Genomic DNA, 22182 nt, shown 5'->3' with positions numbered 1-22182 from the left:
CTCCTGTCTCGCCAGACGTCGCTGGGGAGCAAATCCAGGCCCCATGCTTGCCGTCTCTGCCCCTCCCTGCTGAGCTGCTTCAAGGCTCCAGACAAACCCCGTATCTCCCCGTGTGTGTTTCACCTGTTCACACTCATGCTATAATGTCAAAAAATCCAGTCCTTGAGGTTAGAAAAATGAAAGCAGTATAAAAAGCTCTCTCACCCATTTCAAAACTTGCTAATACTTTAAAGGTATTTCAGTCCACGGGATGGAATAAATGTATTATTTCAAATGAAATCTTATTGTCACCAACTCAATGGCTTTGCTGAGGGATTATGCTCAATGGTGAGATTAAGTGAGCACATCTGCTATTTCTTCGGCGCTGGAGGCTGTGGATGCAGGGCTCACCCGCGTGAGTTAAAGCAACCTTATCACCCCCACTTATACAGAGTTTTCACAGGTATGTTTGAGGGGGCCAGGGAGGTAGTACAACAGGAAAGCTGCTTGCCTTGTGCATGGCCAACGCTGGTTCAATTGCTGGCACCACATACAGTTCTGTGAGCACCACCAAGAGGGAGCACTGAGTCAGGAATAAGCCATGGCACCGCCTCCAACGGAAACCAAATAGAAACCAAGACAAGTATGTTTTTTTTTGCTTTTTGGGTCACACCCCGGCAGTGCACAGGGATTACTCATGGCTCATGCACCCAGGAATTGCTCCTGGCGGTGCTTGGGGGACCATATGGGATGCTGGGCATCAAACCCTGGTCAGCTGCGTGCAAACGCCCTACCCACCGTGCTATCGCTCCAGCACCCAAGACAAGTATGGTTTCCATCATGCTTCCTACTGTTAGTACTTACTGGAGTCTGAATACCATTTGCTTATAACCAAGAGGTTCTTTTTTTTTTTTTATTCATTTCCGGAAATGAACTGCAAGAATGCAAGAGAGCACAAACTATTCCAGGAGAGGTGGGGGGCAAGGAGAGAGACGCAGGCCGTGCTTTGTGAGACCCATCTGTGAGGCACCGTGACAGGATGGGATGTAGTGCAGCTCTGCAGGTTCCACTTGTGCACGGTTGGCCGGGACCTGCTTTGGGGTCTGGTGTGTACTTATAACTGCTGTGGGCAGAGGCGTCGGGGAGGAGGGACATGGAGATTCCTCTGCACGAGAAACTCGAAACTGCATGTGCTTTGGATTGCTCTCTGCTCTGAGCTGTTCATTTCCCACCTCCTGAGAAAATCCACAGAGTGTGCCTGGAGCCTGGTTGATTTTTTTTTTTTTTAATGGCATGGTGGAAGGAGGAGAAGGGGAAGCAGAAAATGCGTTAGAGTCCTGTTTTGTCTTCTCAACAATAACAAAAAAAATGGATTTTATCTTTATAAAAATTAATTTTGAAAAATCTGTCATCAAAGTGTTTATGATGGGGAGGACTTGGCGGTCTCAAACAAGAGGTCACAGTGACCAGGCAACTTGGGCAGCATCTGGCTCCAGTACATGCTAATTGTACTCAGTTGATGGGGAAGCTAAACTTTCAGTAGCCACAGGGCTAGACGAGCTCAAATTGGATCCAATTTGCTCTTCCTGGGAAGCGAGCAACACATAATGCCAATTAACTACCCCTTCTGGGAAGATATTAAAAGGGGCTGCAACAGAATCAGACCACTGCTTTTCCCACTAACAAATAAGTCATTTCTTTCTAGAGTATGTAGATTGGCGGGGAGACGTGCAGGGGCTGACACTACAGAGGAGATTCTCCCTGACACAGAGAGGCCAGGTCACGCCCCCAGCCAAGCACAGTCATCTCAGCCGAGCAGAGGACCACCCCACCTGTTCCCTCAGCTGCCCCAGCAGGTACACAAGCGACAGAAACCACCGATGAAAGGTTTTGCTGCTCAGATGTAAGCAAACATGAGGACACTTGCATCCTTAAGTGATTTAGGTGGCCGCTGGTGTCCAACAGACCAGTAGTCACTTAAGTGAGGTGTGGAGCCCTTGGACCATGACCAGCCCTGCTGGCTGCCCAAAGCCTGGGGCTTAGTGCATCAGTGACCCCAAGTCCTGGCTGTGGCAAACCCCTTGTTATGAAGACACCTGAGTACAGATCCCTGCGGACACCAGACATGAGGGGGGGGTGGCGGGGGGGGTGGGCAGGAGATGGAGCTGCCCCAGCCATGGATGATAACGACTTGCCAGGAAGTGTCCTTGGGCCGAAGACATCTTATTATCTCATTCCTACTTTGGATAAACTGGCAGGCTACCGAATGTAACCTGCCCACATGGCAGAGTCTGGCAAACTCCCCGTGGCGTACCCAATATGCCAAATACCAGTAACAATGAAGGGTCTCATTCTCCTAACTCTGAAAGAGCCTTGAATATGGCACTTCTTTAAAAATCTCAGGGCTAGGATGAAGGAGACGTTACTGGGGCCTGCTCGAGGCAATCGATGAATAACAGGGTGGTCGTGATCGTGATCGTGATCGTCCTTGGGCCGGAGAGCTGTGCTGGATCCAAAGAAGATTTCAAAGGACAGTCCTGATGCTCACTGGAACTGGGACCTTTTGGAAGGGAACTTGAACAGAGGGAAAAGCCCAAACAAATCAGTATTTAATATGGTAGCTGATGTACACACACACACACACACTCTCTCTCTCTCATACACACACACACACACACACACACACACACACACTCACACAAATAACAGAGCAATCAAAACCTAGGAAGTGATCCTGAAGATAAAGCAGCAGAAGCCAACTGAAAAGGCAGCGAACGGGAATCAGAAACAGTGAGAAGAACGGCAGAACTATACAGGACAGTGCCAAGGAGGACAGTTGTCACCTCCCAGGGCTCCAGAGGGAGAAGAGAGGAAGAGGAAGAATTCTTCTTCGAGACCAATACTTGGCCAGAGCTGGGAAAGGACTTAGATAACCGGATCCAGGAAGTTCAAAAGTTCTGAGCAGAACTTTTGGGGGACACACACACACACACACACACACACACACACACACACACACACCAAAATAAACCCATGGTGATTAAAACTGAAAAATCAAAGATAGAGAATCCTAAAAGCAGCAAGAGGAAAGCAAAGACCCACAGATGGCCGGGCTCCCATGAGACCACCCTCAGATTTCCGCAGAGAAGCTCCAAGGCCAGAGGGAATAATGTGATTTATTCGAAGGGTTGCATGGAAATGACCCCGAACTCCAACCAAGATGACTCTGCCCAGCCAGGCTGTCACTGGTCCTTGAAGGAGGAATATGGAGCTTTGCAGACCTCATGGCACCAACTGCTGCCAAACCCCTGGTGAGCGGAGAGAAGCCGGGGAGAATGGTGCTGAAGGGACGTTGTCCACGCCGCCAACCCTCTCCTGTCACCTGCATCTGTTACAGAGCTCAAGTTCCACAGCATTTTACCTTTTCAATTCTAAAATTTAGCTTTTTTTTTTTCTTTTTGGTTCACACCCGGCAATGCTCAGGGGTTCCTCCTGGCTCTGCACTCAGGAACCACTCCTGGTAGTGCTCGGGGAACCATATGGGATTCTGGGAATCAAACCCAGGTCGGCTGCAGGCAAGGCAAATGCCCTACCCACTGTGCTATCGCTCCAGCCCCCTAAAATTTAGTTATTTTTTTTTAAGTGGCTCTTCTTTCTGTGGAGATTCCCGTTAGGTCTTGCTGACACCATTTCCATTTCATCGCTGAATGAAGTTATGAGAGATGTTTGGTATTCTTCTCAACATTTGGCCCCAAGCAGAAATAAATGGAAAGAATAAAATACAGCAAAGTGAGAAGAGACTAAGTTCCATATAGGACTGATCATCGTTTTGTGCTGGGGGCGGGGAGGGAGGGTCCAGCAATGCCAGCAAGGCGTGGGTCCACCCTTGCAGTTCTGGTCCCACTGCTTGGTGCTCCCCTAGGTAGCCTGGTGCTGTGTGGTTCTGGGCATGTAGATTAGTACCTGACATATGCTAGGCACGTGCTCTACCCACTGAGCCATCTCCCCGGCCCTCACACAGTAGTCTTGAAATGCTGCCTGCCAGGATGCTCAGCTTCAACTATGTAAACACAAGTGAAAGTAGAAAAGTCACCAGGTCTCAGAGCCTTCGCTCCATGGGCCAGATGAGGGAGGGAAGAAGTCATAGCTCCCTGGGGGGGGCACTAAGGGGTCTTCCCGGCAGGTGCTCTGGGGAGAGCACACAGGCTTCTGAGGAGGGGGATGGCAGCAGGTGAGCACAGGGACGTGAGCACAGCAGCCAAAGCATGATGGTGAAGACAAGTCCCCCGAGGCAGTGGTGGGGGCGGGGAGAGGGTCAGCCATGGCCCCTTCTCTGGGTGCCTGGGGGGCAGAACCCCTGGAGGCTAGCGCTGCCACACAGCCACTCACTACGGAACAGCTCTGCACCGTGAGGTGTTTTACAGCCTGACATCACTTCAGCTGCTTAATTTTAGCATCTGGAAATTGCAAGCACTCACCTACAGAGGAATACTATACCCAAGCACAGAGTTAGTGTGTTTGGAACATAAATGAATCTATTTTTGAAAGTAGTTTTTCCAAAGAACACTGTTTCTAGGGCTGATCTAGGGAAGCAGTTTTTGCAAGGTGAGTCATTTGTTTTGAACCCACAGGCTGGCAGCACCTTTTTTCTTCCCTGCCGACGCGCTATTAAACATACCCAGCTCGAGGCCCTGAGGGTGAGAACGGCAGGGAGGGCCTTTGCGGCGGACCTCAGCCTGATCCCTGGCACCCACATGGTCCCCTGAGCCATGCCAGGAGTGATATCTGACCATAGAACTGGGAGGAAGCCCTGAGCACTGCTGTATGCACTGCCCCCCCCCCAAAAAAAAACAAATAAAATAAAATGCCCAAAGTATTGTTCAAAGGTATTAAGGTATTTCACATGAAAATAGAAAAACCCATCTACTGCTATTTCTTCCAAAGTCTTTCAGTGTGTACTTTTTACCCTGGGACTTTGTCAACTTACAGAATTTTGTTTCTTTTTATACAGGAAACAAAACTTTGCGTCAGCTGCATGAGGAATAATGGTTATGATGTGAACGATTCTGTTGCATTCAATTTTAGCATTCCTTACGCTTTGATGGTCCATGTGCCACTATTACAGCTCAGGTGCCTGCCTGGCCACGGGGGCACCCGCGTGCTGCTGTGCAGGGCCTGCAGCGCCCATGAGGTTACTCGTTGCTGAAGTCGCTTTCACAGACTTCGGGATTCCTGGGGCTGCAGCTCCTAGCATAGGCGCTAATACTCAGGGGCTTGCTGGCCTCTTGGGACGGACCCCACCGTCCTCTTTACTTCTTAAAGGCCAGTGAAAAGTCATTTTTATTTTATTTATTTATTTATTTATTTATTTATTTATTTATTTATGCTTTTTGGGCCACACCGGTGATGCACAGGGGTTCCTCCTGGCTCTGCACTCAGGAATCACTCGTGGCGGTGCTCGGGAGACCATATGGGATGCTGGGAATCGAACTCGGGTCAGCCACATGCAAAGCAAATGCCCTACCCGCTGTCCTATCGCTCCAGCCCCCTGAAAAGCATTTTTAAACTTAAGGAAAACATAGCATGTGAATGGCGCAGTCTGGTATCTCTGTGGGAGCTCAAACCCAGCATGGCTTCCATTCAGTGCAGTGACCCACGGTTGGATACACACATCTCGGGCCTCAAGACTTGATTGCAAATGCACAGTCATCACATTATTGTCACCTTCACTTTTTTTGTCAATGCACTTGATGTCTCATTGGCAGTTCTTTGAGATGGCTCCATATTGCGGCAAAGGATGCTTTTGGATCCAATGAGTGATGGATTAACCAGAACATTCTGAACTGTGTTGTTGTTGATGATTTGATTTGATTTGAATTGATGTTGCTTCGTCTGTGCCGTGAGCCTTGTCCTGTAAGGGAACCCTGGCCCCTGCGCTAGTTGCAGACACACTATCTGTTAGGGGCTGAGAGTGTACTTGATCTGCTAGTAACTGAACCAACATATAGCCATGAACTATTACTCTTCCCGAAGAAGTAGGTGCTTTTGTAGCTAAAGCCTTAGATTCGGAGGAATCGAGCAGTATGTGTCAGGACAGCGATGGGGTGGCCAGTGACGGAAGGGTCTGATTTCTTGTCCTTGCACTGTCCAGTAAGGAACCTCTGAGGATGAAGGGAAAAGACTGGCCAGCACAGTGTCTCCAGTGGCTCTCTGCCTGCATCAAACTTACTTTTAGCGTGGTCTCAGTAAGTCTGGGCAGCAGCTAAAGTTGTAGACATGCAACGGAAGACAGACTCCAACATCTGATGTATAGCTCTGGGTTTGTGTTCTTCGGTGTCTGTCTGTCTGTCTTTCTGTATGTCTTATGTCAGAGGGTGATCCTTAACATGTCTGACCTTACATTAGAGTGTATTAATTATATGTATATCTGTCTTGTATGTCAGCAAAATGCATGCATATGTCATGTATGCATGCCAGAGTGTAATTGTTATATGTGTTAGCACAGTGGTAGGGCATTTGCCTTGCGCACAGCTAGCCCGGCTGTGCTGGGTTTGATTCCTCTGCCCCTCTCAGAGAGCCCGGCAAGCTACCGAGAGTATCTCACTTGCATAGCAAAGCCTGGCAAGCTACCCGTGACATATTCATATTCAATATGCCAAACACAGTAACAACAAGTTTCAAAAAATGAAGATGTTACTGGGTCCGCTTGAGCAAATCGATGAACAACAGGAGGACAGTGTTTGTTTGACAGCGTATATTTGATATTATATGTCAGAGTTTAATAGTTATATGTATGCATGTCAGAGTATAATAGTTATGGGTTCTTTTTGCTTTTTGGGTCACACCCAGTGATTCTCTGGGGTTACTCCTGGCTCTGCACTTAGTAATTACTCCTGGTGGCACTTAGGGACCATATGGAATGCCAGGGATTAAACTCAGGTTGGCCTTGTGCAAGGAAAGAGCCCTACCTGCTGTACTATCTTTCCAATCAAGTAGCTATATACATATTTGGTCTTATGTCAGAGTATAACTCTTATATGTATGCATGTTTCATCTTATATGTCAGAGAGCAATTGTTACATGTATTCATGTCTGGTCTTACATGTCAGAGTGTAATAGTTGCATGTCTTATATGTCAAAGTGTAATAGTTATGTGTATGCATGTCTGATGTTGTATGTCAGAGTTTAATAGTTGTATGTATGATTGCCTCATATGAGAGTATAAAGGTTACATGTCTGCTTTTGTATGTGAGAGCTTAATAGTCATATGTATGATTGCCTTATGTGAGAGTATAATGGTCACATGTCTGTTTTTGTATGTCAGTTTAATAGTCATATGTATGATTGCCTCATATGAGAGTTTAGTGGTTACATATCTGCTTTTGTATGTCAGAGTATGATAGTTGTGTGTATGGTTGCCTTATGGGAGAGTGTAGTGGTTACATGGATGCATGTCTGGTTTTGCTCGCCCAGGCATCCCAACATGTGAATTGTTTCTCTGTTCCTAACTATCCTTCTCTTCCTCTCCCAAGCCAACATGAATACCCAGGAGTGGGAAGGAACCCCTCCCCTCACCCCTGCATGTGAATAGGAAGTGTGCATCCTGTGATTTGCTTATTGGGAAATCGGTTCACCAGTCAAGCACCGGGCTTCAGCCCCCAGCAGGACTCACCACCATTACTGCCTGATGTTCTCACCCAAAGGTCCTTCTGGGTGGCACCTCTCACTGCTCTGTTACCCTCGCCTCAGACGAGACTGGCCATCCTTGAGATCCCTGTCCTGTTTCCGCTGTCAACTTCTCATCCCCATTCGGGGCAGAAACGCCCCGGTCACTCCCCAGGCCCCCAAGTGGTATGGCAGAGCCCTGGGCACTCAGTCCAGCTCGGCAGAGCGGGGCAAGGACAAAGGCTTCCGGTCTCCGGCTCAGCTTCTCCATGTTTCTTGACAAATGAATCCATGAGGAAATGAATCAAAGTAAAACGAGATATTCATTGAGTCCCAACTTATTATGAATGACATTTACTTCATCTCTGGAAGTATACTTGTAATCTCAGTGGTCAAATGACCAGGCCTAGGGACCTTTATGATGTTTTTTGAAGAATTATTGATGAATAAAACTTTTCTAAAAGTAGAAGCAGCAGGAGCTGCCCTCAGTCATATATTAGTACACAATTTCCTTCTCTCAGCTATGATTCATTGGTAAAGCTGGGAAATATTTTTATCTATTAAGAGTAAGCTGAAGGATGGAGTGAAGCAGATTTTAACAGTTACAGGAGTAATTCTGATACAACAGTGAATCCAGGGGAGCTGGAATAGATGTGCAGACAAGGCCCCACTCCCGTCGGGCTCAGTGGCCAGCACTCGGGGAGGCAGAGCGTTATACGCTTCAGAAACTGCCAGGCCCAACACAGAAACAAGACTGAATGGCAAGGTCTGGGTTATTGCCTCTCCCACCCTTTAAAGATGGAAACGAGAAGATTCAGGGAAAACAAACAAACAACCAGGAGAGTGACAAGGTTCTTGGAAAGAACTGTGGCATCCAAATGAGTCGTGACAGTCCTGCCCCCTGCCCCATGCCCACTCCAGCTGCTTTCGTTCATGCCCCAAGTGCCTATCCCTGCCAGTCTGGCCAGTACCCGCCACAGGTCTAAGCACCATCTCTGAAGCTTTGTGGGTCTGGAGTTTATTGTTTATGAATTCCTATAAGGTCCTAATGACTAAGTATATGCATGTATGCACACGTGCACATGCACACACATTCTCTCTCTCTCTCTCTCTCTCTCTCTCTCTCTCCCTTTCTGTTTTCTTGGCCAGCAGAATGTTCATCAGGCGGGAGCTGGTCTGTGGCTCACAATGGAAACACCAGGCAGGCAGGGACTTGGCGCTTCCCAGCATGAAGGCAGTGACATGACTGGTGAGTATCCCCCAGGGCACAGGATGCGTAGCACCTGTGCACTATAGACTTCACCAGAATTTTTGTAGTTTCTCTTTTTTTTTTCTCCTATAAGAATTCTCAAGGACCAATGTCACTATCCATCTACTGGAACCAGGGAAGCACACCGTGTGACTTCCCAGGGATGGGGACAGTCTCACGACAAGGCAGCAAGGGAGGAGAAGTGGTGAGAAGTAGTGACACTAGACATGAGATGCACCCCATAGTCCTGGGGTCCATGGGAAGTGGACGAAGGAGGAGGGTCCCAGAGTCCCCCCGGCAGTGTGGAGTGGGTTGGGTCTGCAGTCAGGGTAGCTTCTGAGGGGGGTCCAGACCCTCCCTCAGAGTGGAGCAAAGATGCTGTCTACTGAGGTGAGCAAGGAGACGGGCCTGGAGAGAGGCCTTAGACTGGGGCCGGGAAGGCAAGGACAGACCCGCCATGGAGTCTTTCATCCCAAGTCTCGCCATACCTTGGCCAGTGCCTCTCCCTGGGCAGCCTCCCTGAAGCCCCCTGTAGACCCAGCCTCTGTGGGACCGTTAAACCACCCATCTGTGCCCCATCTGTCGGAGCCTTCTTGTTTGCTAAATGGAAATCAGCGAATCAAGCCCAGAGACAGTGACACTAAGCAAAACCAAACAGATGGAGTGATGCCAAACGAATGCGTTTGTACATGGCAAAAGAAACCTGAGCTCGGATAAAGCCTACTGAGTGAAGGGGAAATAGTTGCTTAGAAAATATCAGATAAATGGCTAATAAATAACTAAGATATTTGAAGCACTCACAAATCTCAGTGCAAAACAAGCCAAAAAAAAATATAAAAAGAAAAGAAAAGAAACTAAAGCATGAACCCCTCCAAAAATGGGGCAATAAGATGCCAAGACCCTTCCTGGAGAAGAAACATGGAAACCAGCAGGCATACGGGAAGGCGCTCATGGCTGACCACCAGGAAATGCAGATCGAAACAGCACAGTAGCCATCACCTGACACGTCAGGAAACCGAAGACCACCAGGGCCTGGCACGAGGAGGTGCCTTACCCAGGCTGGCGAGTGTTGTCTGCAGGGGCCTTTGTGGAAAGCAGCGTGAGGGTTCTTACACAAGGATGAGGATGAACACGAGTTCCATTGGCCCAGAAACTCTACTTCTTGGTTCAAACACTCCACACATAAAAGTGCTAGTTTGCAAAGGTCTGTCCACACCTGTGTTCCTTGCAGCCGAGATTTGGGGACAAACCAAACAGCCACGATCAGAGCAGGAAGCCGTGTATGTCTGTGGAACAGGGAGCTGAGAGAGGAGATGGAGGCATGCAGCCCCTGCAGCCCTGGTGGGACGAGGGGCTTCATGCCGAGGGACAAAGCAGGGGGAGGATGAGCCCCAAGCACCCCACTGCCCTACAGGCTGTGGAGAAACAGCAGAGCTGGACCGAGAGAACACGAGGGACGGAAGAGGCGGTCGGAGAGAACCTAAGGACGGTGAAGAGGGGCTTCCTGAGCACCTGGGTCGTGTCAGGTGTGGAAATTTTCTACAGAGCCATTTGTGTGTTGTTATTATTGTAAACGTGTCCACACTGCAGGGAGATCAGTTAGCTGTCTACACTGCCCCAGACCAATTGTGTTTTGAACAGGGTGCAAGGGAGGAGGTGTGTGTGTGTGTGTGTGCTCATGCATTGGACATGGGGAGGGTGGGCATTTCAGGGGCATGGGACAGGTTCACCAGCTGCCGAGAGCTTGGCCCGGAGCAGGGCAGAGACCTGGTCTGCCAGGAGGAGACTGGTCCCGCTTGGCCCGGCAGAGACAGAGGGAAGCCCAGGGACCAGAGTCCAGACCATGGAAGGGAGCGGGGGACATTCTCTTTGGGCTTCTTTTTCTTACAAAGGTTAGGTGACATCTATGGAATTAGAGCCGGTGAGCCGTGAGCAGAGAGAATGAAACCGCTGTCACCACAAAGCCTTAAAGGAAAGGAAAACCTGGAGAAATATTAGACCGGAAGCCAGTGAAATAAAGGAAGAAAGCACAAAGAGTTACCAATGAAATAAAAAACCCTCCCACAGCTGGTTCTTCAAGAACATCAGTGGAACTGAGGAGTCTTGTGTGCAGGGCAGGCACCTACCTGCCGTGCTATTGTTCCAGCCGAGTTTTGCCTGATGACTTGCAGGATGGAACCACACAAGCTGAGGTGAAGACACTTTAAGGAAGGCTAAACTTATGAATCTAGGTGTATAAGAAAACCAAAATTTAATACTTAGGCTCTTTTAGCTACTTAAAACTATGACTCATTGTATTCGTGAATAAAAATCGTTTCAGGCATTTAAATATTTAAATATAGATCTGTTAATTTACTTGTATTAACGATGTATGTAAGACATCTATTTTATCCTCTGCCAGGATAGTTCAATGTTTGCTGAAGAATACTGTCTTGTACAGGTGAGTAGATATTTTCATGATACGTTTCAGTTTTTTAATATAATTTTATTATTATCTATGGTTATCATAGAAGCTAAAAATTAACCCAACTTATTTGAGATACTGAGAATCATCCTGATTTGGAGATTATGAGCTTGAGTTATTAACAATAGTAAAATAAATGAACAAAATAATAGCTATTATTGCTTTTATTTCAACCCAGCACCCTTGAGGTTTCTAATTCCAACCAGCTATTTAAACTTGTCAAGTTTAGAAGGCAGAAAAGAGATCATGCTTGTTCTCTCAAGAGCTTATTGATGAAAACTAAAAACCCTGGAGGAAGGTGGTCTTAATCTCTCGAATTTATAACATTACATGCCAGGAGTCATGGTCTTGAAATTAAAACGCAAACTTGACATTGCTCAATTTTATTAAATTTACTACCCATCAGAACATCCTTTAGAACAGAACATTTTCATCGAGTCTATAGCAGAATATTTTGTTTTGGCCTTTAGGACTCAATTACTTTGGAAGGACATTTGTCTACGGAAGGTGACTGACTCATTTAAATTCTGCATCTAAATATATTCTACTTAAAAACTCCATTTCTACTTCTTTGTTGTCTAGTAAATAATTTTTAGTATTCAATTTATCTTTCTAGTATAATGACTCTCGGTTGCCCTAGAAACAGAACACACACTAACCTGCACAATTAAGAAAACTGAGACATAGGCAGGAACCCATTCCTGCCTGCGAGCATTCTAAGTGAAGTCACCGCTGGGTCAATAATTTGATTAGCTTGAGAGTCATTTCCACGGTGGGTAAAACCAAGGATTCAAGAAGCTGAAGAGACTTGAGTGAAGTGTCCACAGAACTTCCGGTTGGAAACATTTTTCCTCATCTCAGACCTTCAGAATGAGTCACTGGCCCTCCAAAGCATTGGAGCATTTTAATGCTGATTTTCTTAAAAGAAGTGCAACCTTTTTTGTGGGGCCTCTTCTACAAAAATAAAACTGTCCGTCATGTGCTTACACCCATCCTCACGTCTCTGAGTGCAAAGTAGATGTCTGAGGGGAAAGACCCCAGTGGCTCTCCCCGGCACCCCCATTCCCAGCACAGCCCCTCCGGTCCGCTCGTCTCTGAGGGAGGCTCTTCCCAGCTTCTGGGTGCCGAGGGCAGCAGTGCCCTCTGTCTCTCTGCTCCTTCCGGGTCGCGCTCTGTCGGTCTGCTCTTTATGACAGGACGTTGGTCTTCTTGGCCCATCTCCACTATTTTCTCTTTACCTTTGTCGTTTCTTACCAAGACACTCACACACCTCGACCTCAACAACTGGGGGAGGAGAGGAGCAGACGCCCCCTCAAGGAAGACCCAGGACTGTGAGCACTGGCCCTGAGTCCCAGGGAAACACCAACCAAAAGACGATCAGGAGCCGCCAGCTCACATCTATGAGAACAGCCTGTAGCAACAAGACTGGCTGGGAGGCGGTGAAGTGGGAATCACTGTAGGAACTAGTGGTAGGAATGTCTGGAGCAGCCTCTATGGAAAACAGCGCAGACATACCTAAAAAAAACAAAAATAAAAACAGAGTTCCTGTGTGATCCAGTGATGTCACTTCCTGTTATGGGCCCTCCAAACACAAGACCATGAATTTGTAGTTATACACGGACCTATGTTTGCTGCAACACCTAGTACAATAGTCAGGGCAGGGAAAGATGCTAAATGTCTGATGACAGACACAGAGATGAAGAAGTCGTGGTGTAGTGGGCCAGAGAGATAGTGCAGTGGGCAGAGCCTTTGCCTTGCACATGGCGGGCCTGGATCCAATCCCTGGCATCGTCTGTGTCCCCTGGCCCTGCCAGGAGCAATCCCCGAGGGCAGGGCCAGGACGAAGCCCCGAGCACGGCTGTGGCCCTCCCCAACATCATGCCCCAAAGTATTGGAGCATTTTAATGCTGATTTTCTTAAAAGAAGTGCAACCTTTTTTGTGGCGCCTCTTCTACAAAAATAAAACCGTCCGTCACGTGCTTACACCCATCCTCACGTCTCTGAGTGCAAAGTAGATGTCTGAGGGGAAAGACCCCAGTGGCTCTCCCCGGCACCCCCATTCCCAGCGGGTGTTCCCCACCCCGTGGAAGCACCCAGCGCTCCCCGAGCAGAATCAGTGGGAGCAGCTTCCTGAGACTTGCCAGGAGGAGCCGGGGGCCTCCATAAGTGCTGCTTGGGGTTCTCCCCGCAGAACAGTCACGCAGTAAATGGGCAGAGTGGCCAGTTCGTGGGCCTAGGCCTCCGGAGAGAGGCAATCACGGGCAGAGGACATGGAACAACTGTTCAGATGCTCTGCAGAGCCCGACTGCACGGCTGCACACGGGCTCACTCACCAGCATGGCTCCTGCAGGCGGGGAAGGGCCGGGCATCATGTTGAACACTGCTCAGAACCGGGGGGTGGGGTGGGGGGGGGCTGGAGCTGAGGTCATCCTGGTCAGCCCCGCCCCCCAACTCCCCTGCCTCCTCCTTCCGAGCCGATGAGTCATGAGTCAATAGTGGCAAGAAAACAGGTGACTTGGTCTTCAGAAGGACCCCATGCCCACACCTTCCTGTCCATGCTCAGGCCCAGAGCTTGTCCCTGGGGGGCCTCTCCTGGTGGGGGGCCTGCGTGGTCACTTAGGTACTGCCCTAACAGCCCCCCATGCAAGCCGGATGAGAGAGTCAGGGAGCTCGGAGTAGGCAGGGTGCAGGTGCTGAGCTCTTCCTTATAATTCTGTCTCACCAGTCCCTACTACAGCGTTGGAGACAGAAAGGCAACGGACCTGCCCAGAGTCGCGCTGAGCACTCACCCAGCTCGACCTCAACAACACGGGGGGAGGAGAGGAGCAGACCACCCTCAAGGGCGGTCGGTCAGGTCCGAGGGCACCCGGGAAGCTGAGTAGGAGGGGACAGTGCCCTGGACCCTGAGTGTAGTCTCTGCCGAGGAAGTGTGGTTCGGGGTCAGGGGGCCTGGGCGCTCAGCCCTCTACCCCACTATGCTTCTGGCACTGAAGGGGAGGGCGGGGCTGAGCGGGCCCTGCTCTCAGCCACCCTTGGGTGGGCCTGGCTCCACTGACCCCAGGCCATTGCTCTAGAAACTTTAGGCAGTGCACGAACCTGGGTATTTACGTACCTCGCTCACGTGCCCACGTGCCAGGGAGCCGACGTGTCTGCCCCTATTATTCCCTTGATTTAGTTGTTCTGATGGGGCATAATTACAGTAATCAAGATCCCTAATGAAATGACAGCGTTTGGAAGTTTCTGCGGAGACAGGCCTCTGTAATCCCGTCAATGGGGACACAGAGCATCCGGCCTAATTGCGAACTATAATTAGTGTTATTTTTCGAAGGAACGTCTGAGGGTGACTTAGCAACCCGATCGTTTGTCAGTCTGTTGTTCAACTTTACTCTGTGATTTTCATTAATTGAACTGATGTGCTATGATGATGAAAGTCGTATTTTAAGGCACTGATAAGACGTCTGGTAATGAACGGAACTTAAAGATAATTCTCTCAGAGAAGAAACAAGTCCCCAGGGTTTTTCGACTGCTATTTCTGTGGGCAGTATGGCCCTGTGGTGGGTACGAGAACACAGTCCCAGCACCCATAGTCAGGTCTGGGAAAGACTCAACTTAACCAACACTGTCAAGAAGAAACTCATGGGGCTGGAGAGATAGCACAGCGGGTAGGGCATTTGCCTTGCACATGGCCGACCCGGGTTCGATTCCCAGCATCCCATGTGGTCCCCTGAGCACCGCCAGGAGTAACTCCTGAGTGCAGAGCCAGGAGTAACCCCTGTGCATTGCCGGGTGTGACGCAAAAAAAAAAAAAGAAACTCAGATTGTTCTAAGAGAAAATATCCATGTTCAGGGGATTGAAAGCTCTGGGAAGATTTCTTTTAAAAATCATTTCTCCCCCCTTTTAACTTTTTTATTCAATCACTGTGAGACAGACCATTACAAAGCTGCTCATGCTTGGATTTCAGTCTCAGAGTATTCCAACACTCAAGATTTCTTTAAAAAAATGAAAACGGTAAGAGAAGACAGAAGGTCTTAAATGCTCCACACGTGCGGCCTTGCAGGCCTGGATTTCTCCTGCTGGAGGAAACTTCTTTTTTTTTTTCCCCCATTTTTTATAATTTTATTTATTGAATCACCGTGAGAGCAGTTACAAAGCTTTTGGGTCTAAGTCTCAGTCATACAATGAAACACCCGTACCTTCACCAGTGCCCATTCTCCACCACCAAAAATCCCAGTATACCCCCATCCCACACCCTTCCCCTGCCTGTGGGGCAGATGATTTCCACATTACTCTCTCTACTTTCACATTCACTATTCACTATTTCGACACTAGACCCACCATTATTTGAGATTTTACCCCAACACTCAGATCTGCTGAAAAGGCAACAATAGGCAATTTGTGTTCTATTGCTGGTTGTGAATAACATATGATGTTGTGTGGCTGCAGTAGGGCCATGTGGTTTTGAAATTCCGAAATTTTAACACTTAAATCTGGAGGGATTTCTGCCAAAAGCCACTGGGTTTACAGATCTGCTCCTGAGTCTCTGGGATCATGGCCGTTGAGCAGCTTGATGAGGAGCCAGAGAGGCCGTTCTTGGGCGATGACTTGGGGTCTCATTGGGGTGGGGAGGACAGACCCGGCTCCCCCCACCCCCATCCCGTGAGGCCCAACAAGTTTCGTCACTGCGGGCCCAAGCCTGATTATCCAATGGCCTCTGGAGGATGACAGCCACCAAGTCGCCAAGAGGGAGCAGGCGGAGGGACAACACCCTTTCCTCCCTGGGGTGGCCCGGTGACAGTAATGTAGAGTCCGGATGCATTTCTGCCAAAAGCCACTGGGTTTTGAGATTTGTTTCTGAGTCTCTGAGATCATGGCCGTTAAGCAGCTTGATGAGGAGCCAGAGAGGCCGTTCGTGGGCGATGACTTGGGGTCTCGTTGGGGTGGGGAGGACAAGTTCAGCTCCACCCCCATCCCGCAAGGCCCTGTGTGTCTCGTCACTGGGGGCCCAAATGTGACTATCCAGTGGCCTCAGATGGATGGTGGCCACTGGGCCGCCAGGGGGAGTAGGCCAAGGCACGAAACCTGTTCCCACCTGGGTTGGCCCAGCACCGGTAGCCTACTGCAGAGACCAGACGCATTTTTACCTAAAGCCACTGGGTTCTGAGATTCGTTTCTGAGTCTCTGGGATCATGTCCATTAAGCAGTTCAATCAGGAACCAAAGAGGCCTTGCCTCCAATTATATAGCTGAGCCGGAGGTGGTTTGTGGGTGTTTCCCACATACCTAACTTTTGGCCGTTTACTTTTTGGTAAACTTTGCCCCAAGTTTTTGGGGTCTGGCCAAAGGCACAGCAGCAATTTTGGGGTATCTGGAAGTCTGAAGGCGCCATGAGGCTGCTGATGCACTCGCCTCACAGGTACAGATTGACCTGCTGGCGGCACCATACCCCCTGGAGGAAACTTCTTGCGGTAAGACAACAGTCAGCGCTGGGTCCTGCCGCACACACTTGCCTGGTTTCCATCATGCCCGACGCGTGCCAGCGAGAGAAGGTGGGGTGGTGGCTGGAAGTCACAGCCCAGAGGTGGTGGTGGGGATCGGAGCTCCGTCCCTGACTGTGTCTGCCGGGAGGCTGTGGGGTTTCTCCCTGTAGCCTCCTCTCGTACCCTGTATCTGCGCTCTTGATGCTGTGTCAGAATGCGAGGAGCCATCCTGGCAGAACACCCGAGGCCCTGGGAAGATTCTGTGCGGCCCCAAGTCCCTTCCCCACTGGCAGTCAAGACGCTTCTCTGACCTTTGCTGTGGAAACGCACAGAGCCCCTGAAGTTACATCCATGTCCCGGGATGCCCTCATCGTGGGCCCGGGAACCCTTGACCTGGAGACTGGCCCAGGCCTCAGCACGCCGCTCTCGACTCAGGCTTCCCATCTGCTCCTGAGCCTTCCTGCACGGCCTCGGCCGAGCCCACCCACGACTCTGTCTCCTCAGGGTAGAGCCGTTCTCCGTTTTCAGCTGCCAGGGTCTTGCTCCTGGGCTGGGGACGGGCAGGCTGCTTCCGGGCCTTTCTGTCACGGCCCATCCTAGCGCCCTTGACTCACCTGACAGCTGTCGGCCCCATCCTTTAATCCCCTGTCATTGCGCCGAGCTGATGTTCGTCCTGGTGGGACCATACTTAGAGATCAAGATTCAGGCATTTGGCAGCCTCCTGATGGCAGCCCCCTCAGGGCACCAGGACCTGAAGGGAGAGAGAGGAGACTGACGCAAGCACGCACACACACACACACACACACACACACACACACAGATATACACAGGTACACAGAGACACACACAGATACACAGACACACAGACACACAGACACATATACAGACACAAACACAGAGATACACAGACACACAGACACACACAGACACACACACAGACACATATAAAGACACACTCTGATAGACACACAGAGACACACACAGACACACACAGACACAGACACACACAGGCACACACAGGCACACACAGACACAGAGACACACACAGACACACTCACACACACACACACGTGCACACGCACCGTGAGGTGTTGGAAAGCCCTGTTTGCTCCCAGTGACACCTGAGTTAGCCGGGAGCACCCCCTGGCCCATCCTGTCCTGCGCTGAGGAGTCTGGCCCCCAAACACGTCGTGTCCTCCTCCGTCCCTGGCCATACACAGGCCGCCCAGTCCCAGACTCACCCTCCCATCCCCGCTGTGCCCAGGAGGTGCCAGGCATTGGGGGGGGGGGCGGCAGGAGGGGCTCAACACCTGCACCTATGGCACAGGGGCAGCCGGCTGGTTTCTGCCGCATCTGTCCAGGGTCTAACCTGCGCCAGGCTCAGGAGCAGACAGGCTTGCGGCTGATTCCTGCCCGGGGTCTCTGAGGCTGTGAGTCGGGGGGCGGGGGGGTTCCCAGGGGACTCGGAGGCTGTGAGCAGGGTGGGGCGGGGCTCCTTTGGGCTTCTGGGGCCTGTCGCCCACTGGGCTGGGTTCCCACAGCCCATGTGTCTGCCTGTCTGTCTGGGTTCCAGCCCTGTCATGGCACCCCCCTGGGCAGTGAGGGTCGAGGGTCCCGGCTGCGTCTCGGGACACGGCGGGGAGGGGCCACTTCAGTGCCTCTTGGAACTCCGTGCTTTCCTGTGAGGAGCTGGCAGAGTTCCCCAGTTCCAAGAGCCGTTTCTCAGTCTGTCCCCGAGGTCTGTCTGTCTGGGCCATTGGCATGCTGGTTCTCACTGACGCCCGGCACCTGGCATCCCCCCTTCCCTGCGGTGCCTCCCCACTCTGCGGAGTGGCTCTCAGCAACCGACTCCTGAAGTTCTTTAAATGCGCGGGACGCTTTTATCGGGTGTTCGACTTGTTTGGTCAAGAATCTCTGTCTGGGGTGCTACGGGCTGCGGATGGGAGTACTTGATGATTTTTCTAAAAGCAAAATGGAACGGGATTCCATGACAGACTGTATCTAATGAACGGGTCTCTGTGTATAAAGAGTGATGCCTCACAGCTCTACCCGGGGTCGTGTGTGTGTGTGTGTGTGTGTGTATGTAAATGTGATGCTTCACAGCTGTACCCAGGGTCATGTGTGTGTGTGTGTGTGTGTGTGTGTGTAAGTGTGATGCTTCACAGCTGTACCCGGGGTTGTGTGTGTGTGTATGTAAGTGTGATGCTTTACAGCTATACCCAAGGTTGTGTGTGTGTGTGTGTATGTGTATGTGTGTGTGTAAAGTGTGATGCTTCACAGCTGTACCCGGGGTTGTGTGTGTGTGTATGTAAGTGTGATGCTTTACAGCTATACCCAAGGTTGTGTGTGTGTGTATGTGTATGTGTGTGTGTAGAGTGTGATGCTTCACAGCTATACCCAGGGTTGTGTGTGTGTGTATGTGTGTGTGTAAAGTGTGATGCTTCACAGCTGTACCCGGGGTCGTGTGTGTGTGTGTGTGTGTGTGTGTGTAAAGTGTGATGCTTCACAGCTGTACCCGGGGTCGTGTGTGTGTGTGTGTGGGTGTGTGTAAAGTGTGATGCTTCATAGCTGTTCCCAGGGCCCTGTGTGTGTGTGTGTGTGTAAAACGTGTGATGGCAGGGCCCTGTGTGTGTGTGTGTGTGTGTGTGTGGTGTGTGCGTGGTGTGTGGTGTGATGGCATCACACTTCACAGCTGCTCGCTGCAATTATGTTCAACTGGAGAGGATTTGAATGGGGAGTGAACAGAAGGCCATGCCCACAGCTCTCATTAAAACAACCAGAATTGCCGTCCCCACAGCGAGCAGCGAATCTCACCAGGTGCCTGGCACCTACGGGGGAGGGGCTCAGGGCGTCCTGCTTCTCCTGGCCTGGACAGAGGAGAAGGGGGCACCAGTACACCAGGATATAGATGGGACTGGGCTGTGCCGGGCCCCCAGGTTGGCACCTTCGGGGACCCCCAGGTTTGCACCTCAATAGGAAAGAACCAAGATGGGGACACAGGGTCAAACCCAGGCCAGCTGTGTGCAAGGCAAATAAAAGATCCCATTTATCCACTGTGATTTACAAAGCTGTTGGTTCCAGAGTTTGGGGTTCGATGCCCTGACCCCACACCCACTGGCAGAGTCAGCTTGTCCCTCCCGCTCGCCTTCCAGCAGACTCCTTTGAAGAATTTGCTCCTCATCGTTGGGGTCACTGGCTTACACTCGCGCTGACTCCTGCGGCCTCGATGCCCAGAGTGACCTCCCGCTGCACCACCGAGGGCCCAAGACCCTCGACCCACATGCCCTGTGCCGCTGCCAGGTCTCTCCTCCCACCTCTTCCTCCTCCCCCATCCCCCCATGCTCAGCAGCCTCTGAACCAGGGCCCCTGGTTTGATGCCGTCCACCATGTGATCCTTTCTAAGCGAAATGAGCAAGGAAGCCGGAACAAACCCTGGATGGTTTGACTCACGGAAGGAAATAAATCAGAGAAATGGCCAAGTAAATGCAAGACCCCCTAGACTCAGACGAAGCTGGCAAGAGGCCAGCGCAGGGAGAGGAGGGGTCTCTGGGGGTGGGGGGTTGTCCCTTATGCTCACACTCTGGGGGTCGGCTCCAGCTCTGAAACCCCGTATTGGAAACCAGTGTGAGTGACAAAGGGAGAACGACCCGGAAAGCACAAACAGGAAGAATCAGAGCAGGTCAGAGGCCCCTCTGCAGGAAAGGTCAAAGAGGAAAGACCCGGGGCAGGAAGGACAGAGCAGGCAGCGTGTGGCGAGGAGTGTCCTGCTGTCCACCCCCCTTCCCATGACTCAGCAGCCCACACTTCCCTGCCAGGCTGCTCTCAATTGCGGCCCCACGCCAGATATGACCTGTGGGCTTTCCACAGACACGAGTCACATGGAAATGCATGTTCTAGAATGACTCTGGGTGATGGGTTTTGTCTCTATCAAAGATCAGAAAGGGCAGGGCATGGCCTTGCACTCAGCCAACCCCAAGTTGATCCTCAGCACCCACAAGGTCCCCTGAGCTCTGAGCACAGAGCCAGGAGCAAGCCTGGGCAGTACCGGGTGTTGCCCCAAACCAACAGAGAGAACTATCCAGTAGACTTTTTGTTTGTTTGTTTGTTTGTTTTGTTTTGTTTTTTCCCCGAGCTCATGCATGTGTGACCATCGTTTTCTCTTTGAGAATGAAATTTGTAAACCTAGCCATCGAGGGACAATAAGGATGTCTAGGAAATTTTATGAGTGACCTATGGAATCTCTCCATTCTCTCAGGAAGTAAAGAGAAAGAGAAAAACGGGTCATGGCGCGCAGCTGTGACTGAGTCCCACGTGGCAGCGAACCCAGTCCCGTGACTCTGGCAGTGGGGCCTTCCCTTGTGGGGTGAAAGTGGCCTAACATACTGCTTCCACAGAGATGTTGTTTGTCCCCTCTTATTACCGGGGACTCTGGTGCCAAGAGCACTCACTCTGGAGGGAGCCAGGGCAGCTGTGAGGGAGCCGGGCAGGTACTCAGGACTCCTCAGCCTGGGGAGGCAGCCGTGGGGTCACAGAGCAGAGACAAGGAGGAAGGCCTGAGCAGCACTGGGCATGACCCCAGCTGCCCACCCCCCAGAAAGGAAGTAGCAAACAGCTGCAGCAGATGCCCGGAGACCCCCAGGGTGGTGCACAGGCTCCTTCTCAGCCGGCGTCCACTTTCCTTCGGTAAGATTTTGATTCGCACTGGAACAAAGTGATCCTTGCTCTGCTTCTTAATGTCTTAACTCCCAAACGCTATTCTAAAGAAACTCAGTTGAATGATAGAGGAAATTAGCAAAACTTGCTTCCAGGAGGGAATTGTCTGCGCTTGGCAAACAAGCCCTAACACTTGATCTTCGTTCCCGTTGCTGAGGAAAACCATCAGAACACAACAGAGAAATCCCCTGCTCAGTGGTTGCGAGACTCCTGGGTGCCCAGTTGGTCTGTGGCACAGAAAGGATGGGTTCTATCTCCTCCAGAACAATTCGATACTTTTTCTCTCAAGAGATGACTACATCTTTCTTAGTTTACATTAGACTCCTTTTATTTCTCCTCGAGCTCCGTGGGCCAACAGGAAAAACCATGCACAATTCCTCAGTTAACAACCTGCTCGCTTTGGACACAGCAGCACAGCCTGGGAGGCTGCAATAGAAACACACACAGCTTTGGTTTTTATTTTTGGGGTAGTGGTGGTGGTAATCTGTCCTTTAAATGGCCCTCTCTCCAAATAGAATGAAGCATGCATGTTTGCAAGTCACATAGAGACAAATGTGTGTATGTAAATATTGGGGGGCGGGGCTAATGGTCACTAGCCCATTGAGCTCTCTGTCTATCCCTTCTGAACAAGTTTT

The sequence above is a fragment of the Sorex fumeus genome, unplaced genomic scaffold, assembly GCF_029834395.1.
Source record: "Sorex fumeus unplaced genomic scaffold, SorFum_2.1 ptg000024l, whole genome shotgun sequence".
Lineage (NCBI taxonomy): Eukaryota > Metazoa > Chordata > Mammalia > Eulipotyphla > Soricidae > Sorex > Sorex fumeus.
Note: the sequence above shows the minus strand (reverse complement) of the source record.